The sequence below is a fragment of the Ailuropoda melanoleuca genome, chromosome 6 (assembly GCF_002007445.2).
Source record: "Ailuropoda melanoleuca isolate Jingjing chromosome 6, ASM200744v2, whole genome shotgun sequence".
NCBI lineage: Eukaryota > Metazoa > Chordata > Mammalia > Carnivora > Ursidae > Ailuropoda > Ailuropoda melanoleuca.
Genome location: NC_048223.1, coordinates 72,005,680 through 72,021,653, shown reverse-complemented (window position 1 = coordinate 72,021,653; position 15,974 = coordinate 72,005,680). Strand labels below are relative to the sequence as shown.

The window sequence follows — 15,974 nt, the reverse complement described above, 5'->3', positions numbered from 1 at the left end:
TCCTATTATCACTGCTTTATTATTTTTTCACTCTCCATAATTCTAGCCATCAGCTTTAATTAGCTGTAAAGAGGTCCTTATTTTGGAAAGGGACTAGAGAAATGCAAATCTAACTTATTTGGAGCTTCCTGACAGCCATGTTTGTAGATCTCTAGGCAAAGTATGTGTCTGGCCTTTTTCAACGAAGTATTTTCAGTAACAAGTTGTCAGTGAGGTCAGTGACTAGCAGTTCAGGATTAGATACCACCCACCCTGGTTTGTAACCTCCCCTTTCTTTCTTATCCTGGGTGAATGACGCTCAGCTAAAGTGACTGCCCCACTGTCACTGCCTCTTAATTTGGTACTCTGTAACTCTGACTAAGAAGTCGTCGTCTTCTTTTTTTCCCCCCCCAAAACTCTTTCTGGAAAATTCCCTACAAGAGCCGAATTTTTAAAACATTTACTTTATAGAAAGCAGCAGAAAGGTAAGAGTCAAGTTCGTAAAAAGAAGAGCTGGACTTCAGTCTATTCTTGTTTCTGCGTCGAATTGCTCTGCCTTAGTTATATATTGTAGACTTAAAATGTGGGGTTTCCTTCTGAATTAAAGTATGTTACATTATTATATAAAATGGGAATGTTTTGAGTAGTTATGATGAGAAATGTAGGCTTTCATGCTAATTTTAAAGTTATAAATAACTTTCGAACCAGTGCCAGGGGAAGCTAGTAGCCAAGGTCGTGCTTTGCATTCAGAGAGTTTCTGGCTATAAAAAGCCGATTGCAATACTGTGCAGGAAAAGATAAGATACGGCCTGGATGCTTGTGCTTTGGCATGGGGCTGGGGCAAAAGGAAGCAAAGATAGAAAATGCTTGAAGGTATTTTACTCTCAACCAAAAGCTTGTTCACAGTAAATGGAAGATTTTCAAATGAGATAGTGGCAAAAGCAGTAGTTCCTGAATTTAGTATCTGTCTCATGTACTTGTTTTATAATTGGCAGTAACATGAAGAGGTTGAGTTCTCTCAGAACTGTTTTACCACCATTTACAATCAAATAAAAATCACATTATGTAGGATGTAATCATCAATAATGTAAAGAGAAGGTCACTGATGGGGTCTTCGTGATGGGACAGTTGCTCTCAGATGCACTGAGGACAGAACTAGAAGGAATGAGTTCAAATAGAAACCAGAAGAAATTTAGTTTAGGCATCGGGAAATTCATTGTGCAGGTTTTGAGTCACTGATATACAGCACTAAGAAAGCCTGTTACAATGACTTTGAAGATACATGAAACCCAATGATTTGCTTAGAACACACAAGTCCGAAAAATAAGATTTCAAATTAGCTTTGCTTCTGGGTTTGTGGTTAGTTTATTTAGACAGAATGAAAGCTCAATATATTGAAAATAGTTGTGATTTGGAAATGCGGATTATCAACAGTTAAATTTGAATGGCATATTTGGGTGTCCTATTAAAATTTCATTATCCGCTATAAAAAATGACCTCAGTTTTAGCAAAGGACAAATTTGTTAAATGGAGATACCCAAAATACAGACGGTACAGACACAGCTTTTTTGTTACCCTCCTATACATGTCTGTATCTTCCTTCTTATTGGAGTAAAATATTGGGATTTTGTAGTAAAACTTATTTTCTTTTCATCACAAAAGTAATACGAGCACAGAAATTTGAAGGAATTGTAGGAATTATAGGAATTTTGAAAGCACAGAAAAAAAATTACCTGTAATCTCATTGATGTATTTTCCTTTTAGTCCTTTTTCTCTGCATGACTTTAAAATGAATTGCAGTAATACTGTAGATAAAATTTGGGATGCTTTTATATTTAACATTATACCAAAACATTTTCTGTGTATATTCCCTATTTTACATAGATTTTATCTTAAATTGCTGTGTAACATTTTTCCAAGTTAATGGATATAATTTTATTAATTATCATTAAATACCTAAGTGCTATGGTAAATATCTTTGTGAGTGTGTGTACTTATTTTAAAGATAATTTCTTTAAGCTGTATTCTTTAAATTTTTTTTTTTTTTATTATTTGAGTACCGTTGACACACAATGTTACATGAGTTTCAGGCGTACAGCATAGTGATTCAACATCTCTATATGTTATGTTATGATCACCACAAGTGTAGCTATTGCCACCATACAGTGCTATTATATCATTGGTTGTATTCCCTATGCTGTGCCTTTTGTTCCCATGACTTATTCATATCGTAACTGGAAGCCTGTGTCTCTCACTCCTTTTTGCCCATTTTGCCCATCCCCCCCCCCCCAGCAATCATCGGTTTGTTCTCTGTTTATATAGGTCTGATTCTTCAAGCTATATTCTTAAATGTAGACTCAGATTAAAGAGCATTTGAGTTGAAGACAAAGGTGGTGATTTTTAAGAAGATGGTTTTTTACTGTTTTAAGGCATTGTAAAATTCCTTGTCTACCAAATGATATATTTGTTGAATGTCTCTGATATGTAAAACATTGTTATTAGGTATGTAGATAGCAATATACTAAGTGTTTGGGAGGACAGAATCCCCTCTATAAAATTTCACTTTACCAACTTTACAGAGGCCAACAAAGTTACGTGTGAGGAAAACACTTCAGCTCTGCCTGAAACCAACCGATAGTGTTATTGACCGTATTATTTTAGACTTTAGAATTTATAAATGACTTCTGTTAGAGGACCATCTATGCATAATTCTGATTTATACGAGTTTTATCATCCAAACTGTGACAAGGAAATTAAGAAGGATAAATACTTAAGTACAATAAACTTTGGGAGAAATTAGAAGTATTTGGAGAAAATGTATAGGCAGCACCGTGAAAGAAAAAGGATGGAGGACACATACAAGAGCAGAAATTCAGTACTGGTTTTTTCGGCTTAGGGAAACGTGAGAATGAAATAGGGCATAGCTAAAGGTGGAGTCAGGGAACAGATGAAGTTTTAATTTTGTTATTGTTGAATTTGGGAGTTATGGTTGTAGAAATACACTACATTGAGGGAAAAAAGCCAAAGAATTGGAGGTCAGTAAAACTATTTGATTTTTGGAGGGGTGGCCGTCCAGAGAAATCAAAGTAGAGAGAGTAGAGATATCAGTATTATTTGATGGGAGGGGAGGTATAAGGTTGTGAATTCTTAAAGAAAATGTTTTGCCTATATTAAAAGTCTTTTAAATTGTGGGGTTTTCTTTTTCAGTGATATTTAGAGGAAGACCAAAGCTATGGAAGGATGGGAGTTCCTTTCTCTAACTCCTATGAACTTCTGTTGGTGTGTTTTTATTCCTCCTTTGGGATAGAAGGGATTAAGATTTGAGAAGTTGGCAGTTCAATCTTGCCTGAAGAGAAACTTATGTGCTTTGTAATGAAGACTTAAAAAAAATAGTGTTTACTTATGGATCATTGGCTCATGGGAATGTTAGTCTAGAGACTCAAAAAGCGTGATTTTCAGATTTTTGTTTGGATACTGGATTTTAAGTGACATGGTACTGTGGGGTGAACTCCTGAGTTTAGTCAAGTTGCAGAGCTAATGAAAAGTGGCAGATAATTGAGACTGTAGAATCTTTGAAAGTGAACAGGATTATTAGCAATTGCACATGATTTTCACATGCTTCATTACTGTTTTTAACTATGTTGTTGGTGCCTGGGACACAGCCAATTTAATCTGCTACCAATTTAATCACTAACTTCCATGGTTTGAGAAATTATTTTGAGTTCCTATGTGCCAAATTGTAAATTAGGTCAAGTTTATTTGGCACCCCCACTTCCACCTCTTTTTCCTGTCTTCATTATCCTAACCAGTATACTTGTGCTGCGTCAGGTCCCTCCATCAGTGGGGAAGTAGATTTGATGGAGAAAGCTATGTTTAGGTGCAAAGAAAGGTCCTCAATTAGTAGAACTTGAGCACTTCAGGTCCTACTTATATTAGCTGTATTCAACATATGATCAGCAGTTCTCAATCTGTTACTGGTCCATGAAAGGAGAAAAGAAGTTTCTAACAGAATGTAAGTCATCTATGCACTAAGACTTTGTAGCAAGACTTTTTAGCTGAAGGAAATGGTCATTGATTTACTTCTTGCAAGCTCCTTATATCATTGCAGACTTGTGCTTTGAGTAGCATTGCTTATTACACTGTACAACATTTATCTCCTCAGTCTGTGCATTTGGGGTAAAGAATTGGGATGGAGGTGTACAATTAATTAGATAATAAATGAATTACCAGGTCTAAGTTGATGAGGTTCCTGGAAGGTGGTATTAATGCAAAGTGGCCCTGGGTTATTTCACTGAGAACCCTCAGAATGACTGAGAGGCAGGGTTGCCGAAAGTTTTACATGGGGTCTATTCTGGTATGGGCTGTGGAATTAATTAATTCACTCATTTTAGATGACACGTATAGCAGACATTATTCTTAGTGCTGGGGATAGATACCAGTGAATCAAATAAAGGCCCTGACCTCTGATGTGTGTTTGTTTGTGGCTGGGAATGAAGGGAGAGTAAGAAATAAAACTGATTTCTCTGTGATTCTCCAGGAGAGTTATTGGTGTCTGTCTTAGTCCAGGGCTGGGGCTGATAGGTCATGTTTCCATGGGAATTTAACAAGATTAACTTGTTCTTTGGTTAGATCCAGTAATTCTGTTTTCCCCAGTATGAGATAACAAAGGAATTCTAGCTTTCAGAATCAAATAACCTGTGATAGGCACTGTTGGTTGCCTATGCAGTACCCATACTTCTCTATTCTTTGCTGCCCCACTAGGATTTTCCTAGTAGATCACATAATGCTCACTTCTAGATGAATTTTAGTCTAAAATTTTATCTGGTGGTTGGGACACAGCTGACATTTAGATGGGCTTTTGGGACCCAGATCTCTAGGCTGGCTATTTTGGATTTGCTTCTTTGACCAGATGTGTTGAGGCCGGAACTGTACCGCCATCCAGCTTGCATGCTTAAAGAAAAAAAAACTGGGGCGCCTGGGTGGCACAGCGGTTAAGCGTCTGCCTTCGGCTTAGGGCGTGATTCCGGCGTTATGGGATTGAGCCCCACATTGGGCTCCTCCGCTATGAGCCTGCTTCTTTCTCTCCCACTCCCCCCGCTTGTGTTCCCTCTCTAGCTGGCTGTCTCTGTCAAATAAATAAATAAAATCTTTAAAAAAATCTTATAAAAATTAACTTTTAAACTGAANTGGTTAAGCATCTGCCTTCTTAGGGCGTGATTCCGGCGTTATGGGATTGAGCCCCACATTGGGCTCCTCCGCTATGAGCCTGCTTCTTCCTCTCCCACTCCCCCCGCTTGTGTTCCCTCTCTCGCTGGCTGTCTCTGTCAAATAAATAAATAAAATCTTTAAAAAAATCTTATAAAAATTAACTTTTAAACTGAATAAGTTATATTTGCACATTTATTTTAATTTTAATTTTTAATTTTAACAAAGGGTGCCTTGGCTACAGTTCTTTATAGCAACCAATGGTCCACAGAGTTTCATAAATGACATCAGATAGTTCATAGATTCTCCAGGAGACCCAGAGAAACAGCCAAAGACGATGGGGCAGGGACAACGTCCAACTGTACCTAAGAGACATTCCTGCAGATGTACTAGCTTCCCCCATTCTGGATTCTTGGGCTGGACACCAGAAGCCCCCCTACAGCTTTCCCAGAAGTTATCTGATGCCTGCGACGTTTTAAAGTCTCACCCAAGCTGAATTTGGTTTTTGAAATCCAGAGGAGTGAAGCTGGGCCAGGGCTGGAAGGGGTGTTAGCAGACCTATAGCATCTGCCACAAAGGGCTGTACAATGAAAATAAATCTTCCTCCTGCCCTGACCCCAAAAACTGTGACCAGTTTCTGGTGCAAATTAAAAAAAAAGTTAATGTATCATTCTGTATCAGTACACATACATTTATTTCGCTCTTTATTATAGCTACCACTTGGTTGAACTTAACCAATTTATTGCCCCTCACTATACTGAAATATTTTAATGTTTCTGTGTATTGGTTGAGGACTGATAGTCCCCAGTAAGGCCATACAAATTGTTAAAATATGAAATACTTTTTTTTTTAAAGATTTTATTTATTTATTCGACAGAGATAGAGACAGCCAGAGAGAGAGGGAACACAAGCAGGGGGAGTGGGAGAGGAAGAAGCAGGCTCACAGTGGAGGAGCCTGATGTGGGGCTCAATCCCATAACGCCGGGATCACGCCCTGAGCTGAAGGCAGACGCTTAACCGCTGTGCCACCCAGGCACCCCTAGATGCATTTTTCTAAGAGAGATGCATAAAACCTAATCTTTAGAATACCCTTCTGCCAATATTTTTCTTGTGTTTGTGCCCCTCCTTTTGGGGCACAATATTTCAGGGCACAATATGTCATTCTTCCTTTGTCTCCTTATAACCCATATTGCATTTCTGGGAACTGAGATCTTCCAGCAGAGTGTAGTTAGAAATGTATTGCTTGGAGGTGACTAGGAAACACACCTGGCTATCTAAAAAGCTGCTCCTTCCTGTGCAGTATTGGGGTGGTTTTTTGGTTTTTTGGTTGGCTCTGTCAGCCTCAGTTCTCTGATAGGATGTCAGGATGTGAGGGTCTGGCTCTGTGGCTGCTTTAAGTTTAGGTACAAGGGAGTTTTAGTTGTGCCTTCCCCCAATTTGTCCCATTCATGAAATATAGAAAGTAGAGTGGCCAGATTTAGCAAAATACAAGACACACAGGTTTGAATTTCAGGTAAACAAGCAGTATTTTTTTTTAAGTATAAATATGTCCCAAATATTGCATAGGACATCCTTATGCTGGAAAATTATTCATAATTTCTCTGAAATCCAAAGTTAACTGGGAATTTTGTATTTTATCTAGTAACCATAAGTTTCCCCCAGTGTTTGCAAATCATTATGAGATATTTATCCTTTTGTGTCTCAGGTACTGGTGTAAGAGGGTCTTCTTCTGTCTTGATAAAGGTTGTCCTTTCCAGTCTTCCTTCACCTGAAGGGCTGGTCAAAACTGGGAGGACTGGAGGAAATTTGTAGAGTCTGGGGGCCCTCAGAGAGAAATAGAATGAAGATCTGGACTTCTTTCTTTTACAGTGTGTTTATTATTAGAAATTTTTTTAGTGCATTGAACTGGTCCTGGATAAAAAAGGACCTAGTAAGAAAGAACATCAAAGACCTTAAACTAGAATCCTTTTTGTGGCCTGCATTATCTGGTGGGAGAGGCTGTTTGGGCTTGTGAGTGATTGGAGGCACAAGGCCCTCCTGATGTTTGTTAAAGTGAAGGTGTGAGCGTGGATGTCATGCCACACCTTTGAGGTAGCAAGCTCGTTCTTTCTTGAAGAATCACTGTGGCCAATGTCAGTGATTGTAGCAGTAAAGGCAAGAGTGCAGCAGGCGAAAAGGTCACGGTGGACTTCAGGGGATCAGTTTTCATCAGTAAATTGTGTGCTGGGAGCAGAACACTAGCAGCCTTTAACAGGGCCCACTTATATTCTAATCATATTCTCTAGTTTTCTGTCTCTTGAGGTGTGGGGGTCAAGAGGCCCTGGAGTTGTTGAACAATTTGAGGGATAAGAGAGATACTGGACTCCCTGTCAGTCTGGCAATTGGGGATTACTTTTAGTTTGTATTTTTCCACTTGCCCTTCTTGTTTTTTTATTGTTGCCATGGGAAGAACATGTTCCTGGTAGCCTACTTGTCCAAGAAGGATGAGAAACATGTACAACAGATTTGGATTCCAAAACTGCATCTTGGAGTAAGCCCAGCCAGGCCCGTCTTGGATTAGCCCACCTAACCAATGTAAAAATGTACAAGATAGAATAAGTGTTGTTTTGTGCCACTGAATTTTAGGGTGTTTTGTTACATATTATTATTATGGAGATAGCAATTCATAGACCATTAAACAAAAATGATTTAGTATAAGATTTTATAAAGAATTCTTATAAAATTAATAAGGAAAAGAAAAATAGAGATATGGGTCAATGATAAGGAAAAAAGTAATTCACAGAAGAGAACATTGGAATGACCAATAAATAAATGAAAAGATATTTAGCTTGTTTCACTAGTTACTAGGTAAGTACAGATTAAAATAATGATGGGAAGGGTGCCTGGGTGGCTCAGTCTGTTAAGCGTCTGCCTTCAGCTCAGGTCATGATCCCGTTGTCCTGGGATCGAGCACCAGGATCAAGCCCTGCATCGAGCCCCACATCGGGCCCCCTGCTCAGCGGGGAGTCTGCTTCTCCCTCTGCACCTCACCCGACTCTCATGCTCTTTCTGACTATCTCTTTCTCTCAAATAAATAATGCAGTCTTTAAAAAAATAATGATGGGATACCTTATCATACCTATTAGATTGGTACAAATTAACATATGGTAATAACCTAGTATCTATAAATATGTGAAGCAAATGGAACTGTCATATACAGATGGTGAATTGTTTATGGATACAAAGGGAGACGTATTAAGCAGGAAGAGGATATTTTCAAGGACTATTCCTGACAAAGGCTTATATATAGAATATACAGGGAATTCTTAGAAATCAGTTAGATAAAAATAGGCAACCTAGGAGAAAAATGGTTAAAAAGTACAGGTAAGCAGTTCACAGAAGGGATACTTGAATGGCTGTTTAGTCGACCCAAAACAGATCACCAATGACATTGGTAATCAAAAATGCAATTAGGTTAAAACAGCAGTGAGGTCCACTTTGTACTTCCTGTGTTGGCAGTAGTTGAAATGTCATGTAATATCTTGTGCTGGGGAGAAGATGGGAACATGTGAACCCACGTGTTCTCCTGGTGGTGTTATTTTGGAGACCAATTTGGTAATATTTGTTGAAATTGAATGTTCAAATGCATGCTGACCCAGAAATTCTACTTCCAAATTGTATTAGTTTGCTAGGGCTGCCATTACAAAGTATCAAAGACTGGGTGGCTTGAACAGTAGACTAAAGGCTAGAAATCCAAGATCAAGGTGTTGGCAAGTTTTGTTTCTCCTGAGGCATCTCTTCCTGGCTTATTGATGGCTATCTTCTTGCTATATCCTCAACATGATACCCCCCTTTGGGTGTCTGTGTCCTAATTTCTTCTTATAAGGACACCAATCATATTGGATTAGGGCCCACCCTAATGGCCTCATTTTAACTTAATCACATCTTCGGAGTTCCTATTTCTAGATACAGTTATATTCTAAAGAATGGAGTTATAATTACAGACATATGAATTATGGGGAGGGTGCAATTCAGCCCATAACAGAGTGTATACATTAGAGGCACTCTTGCATATGAATACAAAGAAGCATGTATGAGGATGTTTATTCTAGCATCATTTCCCATAGCAAAGAGTTGGATATTACCTAAATGTTCTTGAATAGGGATATGGACCAATAAAATACATTATAACTGCATCTGATAGAATGCTACAAATGGAAAAGAAACTAAGTGAATTATACTAATTGGGAACTAATATTTCTCAAATAACAAGAAATCTTTAGGTAAGAAGTTCAGAGCTGATGACATCAAGGACCTGAGCTCTTTCTATAGTTTTGCTCTGTCATCTTTCCTCCTCAGCTTTGCAGTAGCACTGCTTTATGTCCAGGCATCATATCAGAGATAGGAGAAGGAGGGGCCAAGGGTCATAGCAACATTATCTGACTCCCCCCCCTTTTTAAAAAGAGTTTATTTATTTATTTGACACAGAGAGAGAGAGAGCCAGTGAGAGAGGGAACACAAGCAGGGGGAGTGGGAGAGGAAGAAGGAGGCTCCTAGCAGAGAAACCTGATGTGGGGCTTGATACCAGAACGCTGGGATCAGGCCCTGAGCTAAGGGCAGATGCTTAACGACTGCGCCACCCAGGCGCCCCCTGACTCCCTTTTTTTAGGGAAAGAAAAAGCTTTNACTCCTAGCAGAGAAACCTGATGTGGGGCTTGATACCAGAACGCTGGGATCAGGCCCTGAGCTGAGGGCAGATGCTTAACGACTGCGCCACCCAGGCGCCCCCTGACTCCCTTTTTTTAGGGAAAGAAAAAGCTTTGCCAGAAAACATCTCAGCAGACATCTGCTGTCACCTCATTGGCCAGAATTGTCACATGCCATTCTGAGTTGTAGAGAAGTCTGGGAAATCTAATGTCCTGCTTCCGAAATTGCTGTGAAAGGCAAGGGATATATATTTCAACATGAGAGACCATGAGAACATAATGTTGGGGCAGGAGGAGACAGAGAAAGAGAGAGACAGAAACAGAAAAACAAAGAGGGTGCGGGAAGAGAGAGACAGAGACAGAAACAGAAACAGAGAAGTAGAAAGAGAGGAAGTACAATACTGTTTGTGTAAATTTGAAAAGCTATATATCATTGTAAAGATATATATCAAAACAGTTATGGAAAGTTGATCAGAAGGGCATCCATTAACTATTACAGAGTAGATGCCTATAGGAGGGGAGGAGTGGAATGGAACTGAAGCAAGGTATATAGAATATGACAACAAAAAGTAAAACAGGCTTTTCACAGACCAGTTCCCTCAGTTGAACTTTATCTAAGGAGCATGATGGATTGTGTCAATCTACTACTGTGCTTTCAAGATCCAGGACAGAAAAGGCTGGGATGGTTTGGGGCATGTGTGTGTGAGTTACTCAGTCTGTTGGGCATGGTTATTATTTAGAGTTGAAGAAATGTGAATCACTATGCTTATGACTGAGTTTAATTATTTTTTCCTTACCCTGTGATGAGCTTTATTCTATTCAGTACAATTGGAGGCCTGTTAGGAATGATGTAGTTTAAGTTTAGTGAGTATAGCAAATATTCTTGGGACAATTTAGAGATATTATGAATTTTGCAAAATTGATTTTCTTTGTCTTGGTACATATATTTCTTTTGCTTTCTAATGCAAGATTAGTAGACTTGACTTTTAGAGAGCCAGTGAGGGACATGAGTAATATAAACATGGCCTCTTGGTAGTGAAATCCATCATTCTCTAGTTTTCTGTTATTATCTTTGGAAGCAGAGTGGAGAAAGGATTTCCTTCCCCTCACTCTAATGCAGTCTCAGCGAGTGACTGGCTGTCTGCTCTGGAATGAAGCGTGTTGGCACGATTCCATAAGTCTTATGTGGGAACAAGACACTGGAGGTTTCTATTTTTTACTTATTGTCATTCTTTTGCTTTTAGTTCAGTATTCTGTCCTTTCACCGTCCCGTATCTAATCCTCTTAATAAACATAGATCAGTTATTAATATGTATTAGTGTATCTTTCATTTTCTCTATTAAGCATTTGTTAAAACTTTGGAAGCAAATCTTAAGCTTTTCCATTTTATAATATGTTTCCTTATTACCTAATTATAAATTATTATCATGGATAGGGTAGATTACTTCCCTTGGTGAAATGGATTCAATTTGCTAAATAAAAATGTGTGGACTTAATGACTCTTCATTCATTTTTAAATCAGATAGGCAATTTGTTTTCTATCTCTCGGTAGTCTTCTAAAATTCAATGGCATTTTGCTTTGGAGAAGTAGAATTCCACAAGGAGAAAAGTATCTTTCCACATAATAACAATAATTAATTGGTGAATTATTTAGCACCGTACATAGCACTCCATTAAATTCAGTGGGTAATTTTTATAAGCAATTCTTCATAGCCGCTTTGTAGGTCTCATTTCACAACACAGGAAAATCAGGGTAAAAAGGATCAACATAGACATGGGTAAGCAGAGTGAAGTAGAGCTTGACTTTGAGCCCAGTTTTCTTGTGTTTCTGCCTGTTCTTTTCATTTCTCTCCTTCTCTTCCTATTCCTAGTGGGTACTTGTTTTGCAAAGTACTATCCTTGGCTGCCTTATCTGAACCTTGGAAGAGTTCATTTAGTCTCATGGTTTAGGGCATAACATGGATGCGTAGTTACCCTATTTCTATTTCTAGGCTTGATTTTTCTCCTGAGCTTCAGGATTCTGCATGTCAGCTGTTCACAGGACATAACCCATTTGCACATGCCTCTCAGACCTCAAACTCATCATACCTAATGTATGTCAGAGTCAGAGGTTGCTCATCGGTGTGAATGTTATCGTTATGAGCCCACTGCAGCAGTTTAGGGAAATGGTAAGTAGTCTTCAATATAAAAGGAAATATATTAAAAAAACCCATAAAAATAAAATGAAATATAAAAAGTGTATTGAAAATTCAAATAGAACATAGAAGATATGGAGGCATTTTTGCTAAAAGTAAGATTGATTATTTTAAATAGTGTCTATTCACTAGTTATTCAGTGTCCCCCTCCATGCACTGTTGTTTAAAAATTTTTTTAGCCACAGATAGAATTGAGACTAACAAGGCTTTTAGATGTAGGCACCTGAGGAAACCAACAATTGCTGAATGAAACATACTTCAGGACAGCCTGCGTCAGGAACCAAACTCACAGTTGGAAAGTAAAGTAGAATTAAGTAGTTAGATGAAAACAAAAAAGTTATTGGTATATTCTAAAATTGGATGTTTTTAGATTTTTTGGATGATTGGCAAAAAGTATAAGCAAATTATTTGCAAAATTGACTTTTCAGTTTTCTTATGGAGGCATATCTTGTAAGTTAATTTCAGAAATAATTCTAAGTCTCTCTCTTATATTATAGGGAATGGATCAGTTCCGAAAATTAAAGATACAAATTTCTGGAAAGAATCCATAGCAGTTGAAGAGATGTTACACTTTATTTCCAAATGTAAAAGATAATTTTTACATGGCTACCATTAGTTATTATATGAGGAAAGAAACTGCCACATTCAGTTATTAAAAATGATTTTATAGAGTGAGGAACTCAACACTTGCTTTCAGTATCAGAAATAGAATTTTCTTTTAAAGGAAAAGAAGCTATAATTTCCTATTTTGAATCACCATTGAGGAAAAGAATGATTATTTCTTTTCTCTTTGGAAAGTTTAATACTTGAGCATGAAGGATATATCATTAGTGGTAAGTCTGGGAGCGTGAAAGAGAGATCAGTCTTTGAGCTTTCAGATCTGTTTTATTTTTGCCAAGTTAATTTAGTAAACTTAGCGTTTGTGATAACTTCAGAGAAGCATAGAAAATTTTTATCTTCAGTCAAGATAAATTTGTGGTAGTTAATGATTTTGGCTATTAAGATGGTTAAATCTTTATTTTTAGAGTAAATCAGGCAAATCAATGTTCATGCTTTTCCAAATTGAAGTTGTAAAATGAGGAATTTGTAGCTTGTATGAGGACCTTGTTAGTCATAACATTGTATGCTCATGAGAAATATAATAATGCTGTAAAAACAGGAATCTTGTCTTCTAAAATTAACCTGTAGCTCGTAATATATAATGGACAAATAGCAAATACCAAACAAAGCATTTAGAAAATATTAAACAGTTTACAAATGTATATGTAATTTTGAAGAGAAATTATTTTGTATTTTAATACAAAATATATTTGTTTTCTTTTGTTTGTTTTGGATTTTCTTCTTCCCTTCTTTTCTTTTTTCTTCCTTCCTTCCTTCCTTCCTTCCTTCCTTCCTTCCTTCCTTCAGATTTTATTTATTTGTCAGAGAGAGCAAGAGGGAACACAAGCAGGGGGACCTGCAAGCAGAGGGAGCTGCAAGCAGAGGGAGAAGCAGGCTCCCCACTGAGCAGGAGTCCGATATAGGACTCCATTCCAGGACCTTGGGATCATGCATGACCCGAGCCCAAGGCAGATGTTTAACTGACTGAGCCACCCAGGTGTCCCTGTTTTGGATTTTCTAATGGAACTTGGAATCTTTATGTAGAGTTTTTGTTTCTTTGTTTGCTTCTTTCCCCACAAGAAAAATCTAGGGTTGTGGAAAGTCATTTTGATTATTGATCCAATTCTGCTACTTCTTAGGCCTTTCTTTCACTACCAATGAGGATGCATCTGATTGAGCTGAGAGGACGAAATAATGGTAGACTTTGTCACAGATGACAAGTATTAAACATTAATATGGACTGTATGAAAGTCAAATTTATATTGGCAAAACAAAATGGGACTTTTCTAAACACATTTAATAAGGAAGGTTGAGATGGTGTGTCCCAGTTTGTAGTTCAAGTATAAAAATAAATGTCATTGGATGCAATACTGTGGGCTTTCGGAATCAAATGGTACCCTCTGCTGGTTAAATTAGGGATTGCGTTTGAAAAGGAGTAGCTTTTTTTTTTCTTCCCCCAATAGGGGTGATTGCTATAAAAAAGGATTGAGCAGTGCAGAGTATTGTGAAATAATATAGTAAAAATTATATATGTGAAGAGTGAAGCCAATGTATCACTTAAATAAATATTTTCTGAAGTGAAACTAATATGGAAATATCCATAATTGAAATTTCCTAATCTTTTGGTCTACTTTTTAAACAAAAGATTTTATTTACTTGAGAGAGAGAGACAGAGAAAGAAAAAGCTGGGGGAGGGGCAGATGGAGAAAGAGAGAGAAGCAGAGTCCTCACTGAGCAGAGAGCCTGACCCGGGTCTCAATCCCAGGAACCTGGGATCATGACCTGGGCCAAAATCAGACACTTAACGGACTGAGCCACCCAAGTGCCCCTGTTGATCTATTTTTCAACCACAGAAGTAGGTCATAGGGCAGGAACACAGCAAGGAACAAACTATTCGGCTCTCCTACGGCTGTTTCTGATAGCAATTCTGATCTTTAATTTACTTTTTCATCAGTTAAATGACTTTTGTAATGTGATTGGCAAATATCTAGAGGTAAGATTAGAACTACTTTTCTCCAGGTACCCTGACTTAATTTTGGTTTAAAATAATTGGAATATTCTTAAGTAATTTAGAAGTTTGATAAGTTCAGGGAGGTATCCTACAGCATGCCTGTTTCACATTTTTCTTTCAACGTTTTGAATTTTTTTTTTTTAAAGATTTTATTTATTTATTTGACAGAGACAGACAGCCAGGAAGAGAGAGAACACAGGCAGGGGGAGTGGGAGAGGAAGAAGCAGGCTCCTAGCAGAGGAGCCTGAAGTGGGGCTCAATCCCAGAACGCTGGGATCACACCCTGAGCCGAAGGCAGACGCTTAACGACTGCGCCACCCAGGCGCCCCCAACGTTTTGAATTCTTAAAGCCACTTTGGAATTTACAATGTTTTGGGAACATAATGTACACAGAAGTTTTGTTTAAAAGCTTATACTGAACAGTATATCATTATTTCACTGCAAATTTGAAAAATATAATTTTAAGTCTGATTCTACTGTTTGATGTTGCTCTTCATAGGCATATTGCTTTAAGAGCACCCATCCCCCCTTTCTGCTTGAGCCACTGTGTCCTGTCAGTCATCCTGAAATACACTAGGGTGCTTGTCAGGCTGTTTGCTTACAGATGCATCATAAGCCAAATTGTGAGCCGTAATAGTGGCACTGAATTTCTAAGTGCGAGAAATTGCTTAGACAATTGGTTTAGTATCTGTATATGGGCAATACTCTGTCCTGCAGTAGGTGAGTGAAGTGTCAAACTTTTTAAGATCAAATTTTGCTGTGTAAGGCAAATCCTATAATTATAGATTATCTGTTGCTTGGTTAGATAACTTTGGGGGAAATAAAACGACATTATTTCTATAAAATGGGATGAATAGAAGCTGCTATGCTGTGCATTTATTACTTTTATAACTAATTTTTCTTTTAAGAACACTAAACTCTAAATGACTTTATGAAAGCTCCAATTTTATAAACGTCTACTTTTTCGAATAGATTAGCAGGCATTTCAGATTTAGATAAAAATGTGATTCTCTTACACATTTTTTTCTTTCACAACAATTCAGGCAGACTCAATTGAGCAGAGGCTCGATTCTGCTGTTTGGAGTGTTTATTAGTGATTTTTAAAACAGCACTAAAACAAATGCTCATGTGCCAATGCCCGGGCTATAGTAGGGTTACATCAGAGCGTTAAAAATTCCTGCTGGGTAACTGAGCCATTACTATTTGAGTAACCATACATGCAAGGAACTGGAAGCTTTACATTCTTTGCACATTTAAGTTGTGTGGCAAGCAGTTTCTTTATCTGTGCAAACAATTGAA

The 15,974-nt window shown here is 37.8% G+C and overlaps 1 protein-coding gene across 3 annotated transcripts in view; it reads left to right on the top strand.

Moving 5' to 3' along the window:
- The window catches only part of CTNNA3 (catenin alpha 3), a 1,722,523-nt gene that overhangs the window by 48,814 nt on the left and 1,657,735 nt on the right, over window positions 1-15,974 (top strand). The window contains exon 1 of one of the 3 annotated variants that reach the window (XM_034662589.1): window positions 244-464. The exons of 1 other annotated variant lie outside the window; for it this stretch is intronic. The gene's annotated coding sequence lies outside the window, so the exon portion shown is untranslated. Of the gene's footprint in view, window positions 1-243; window positions 465-15,309; window positions 15,396-15,974 lie in introns of those variants that run through there. One more of the 3 variants, XM_034662591.1, reaches the window with a different exon arrangement.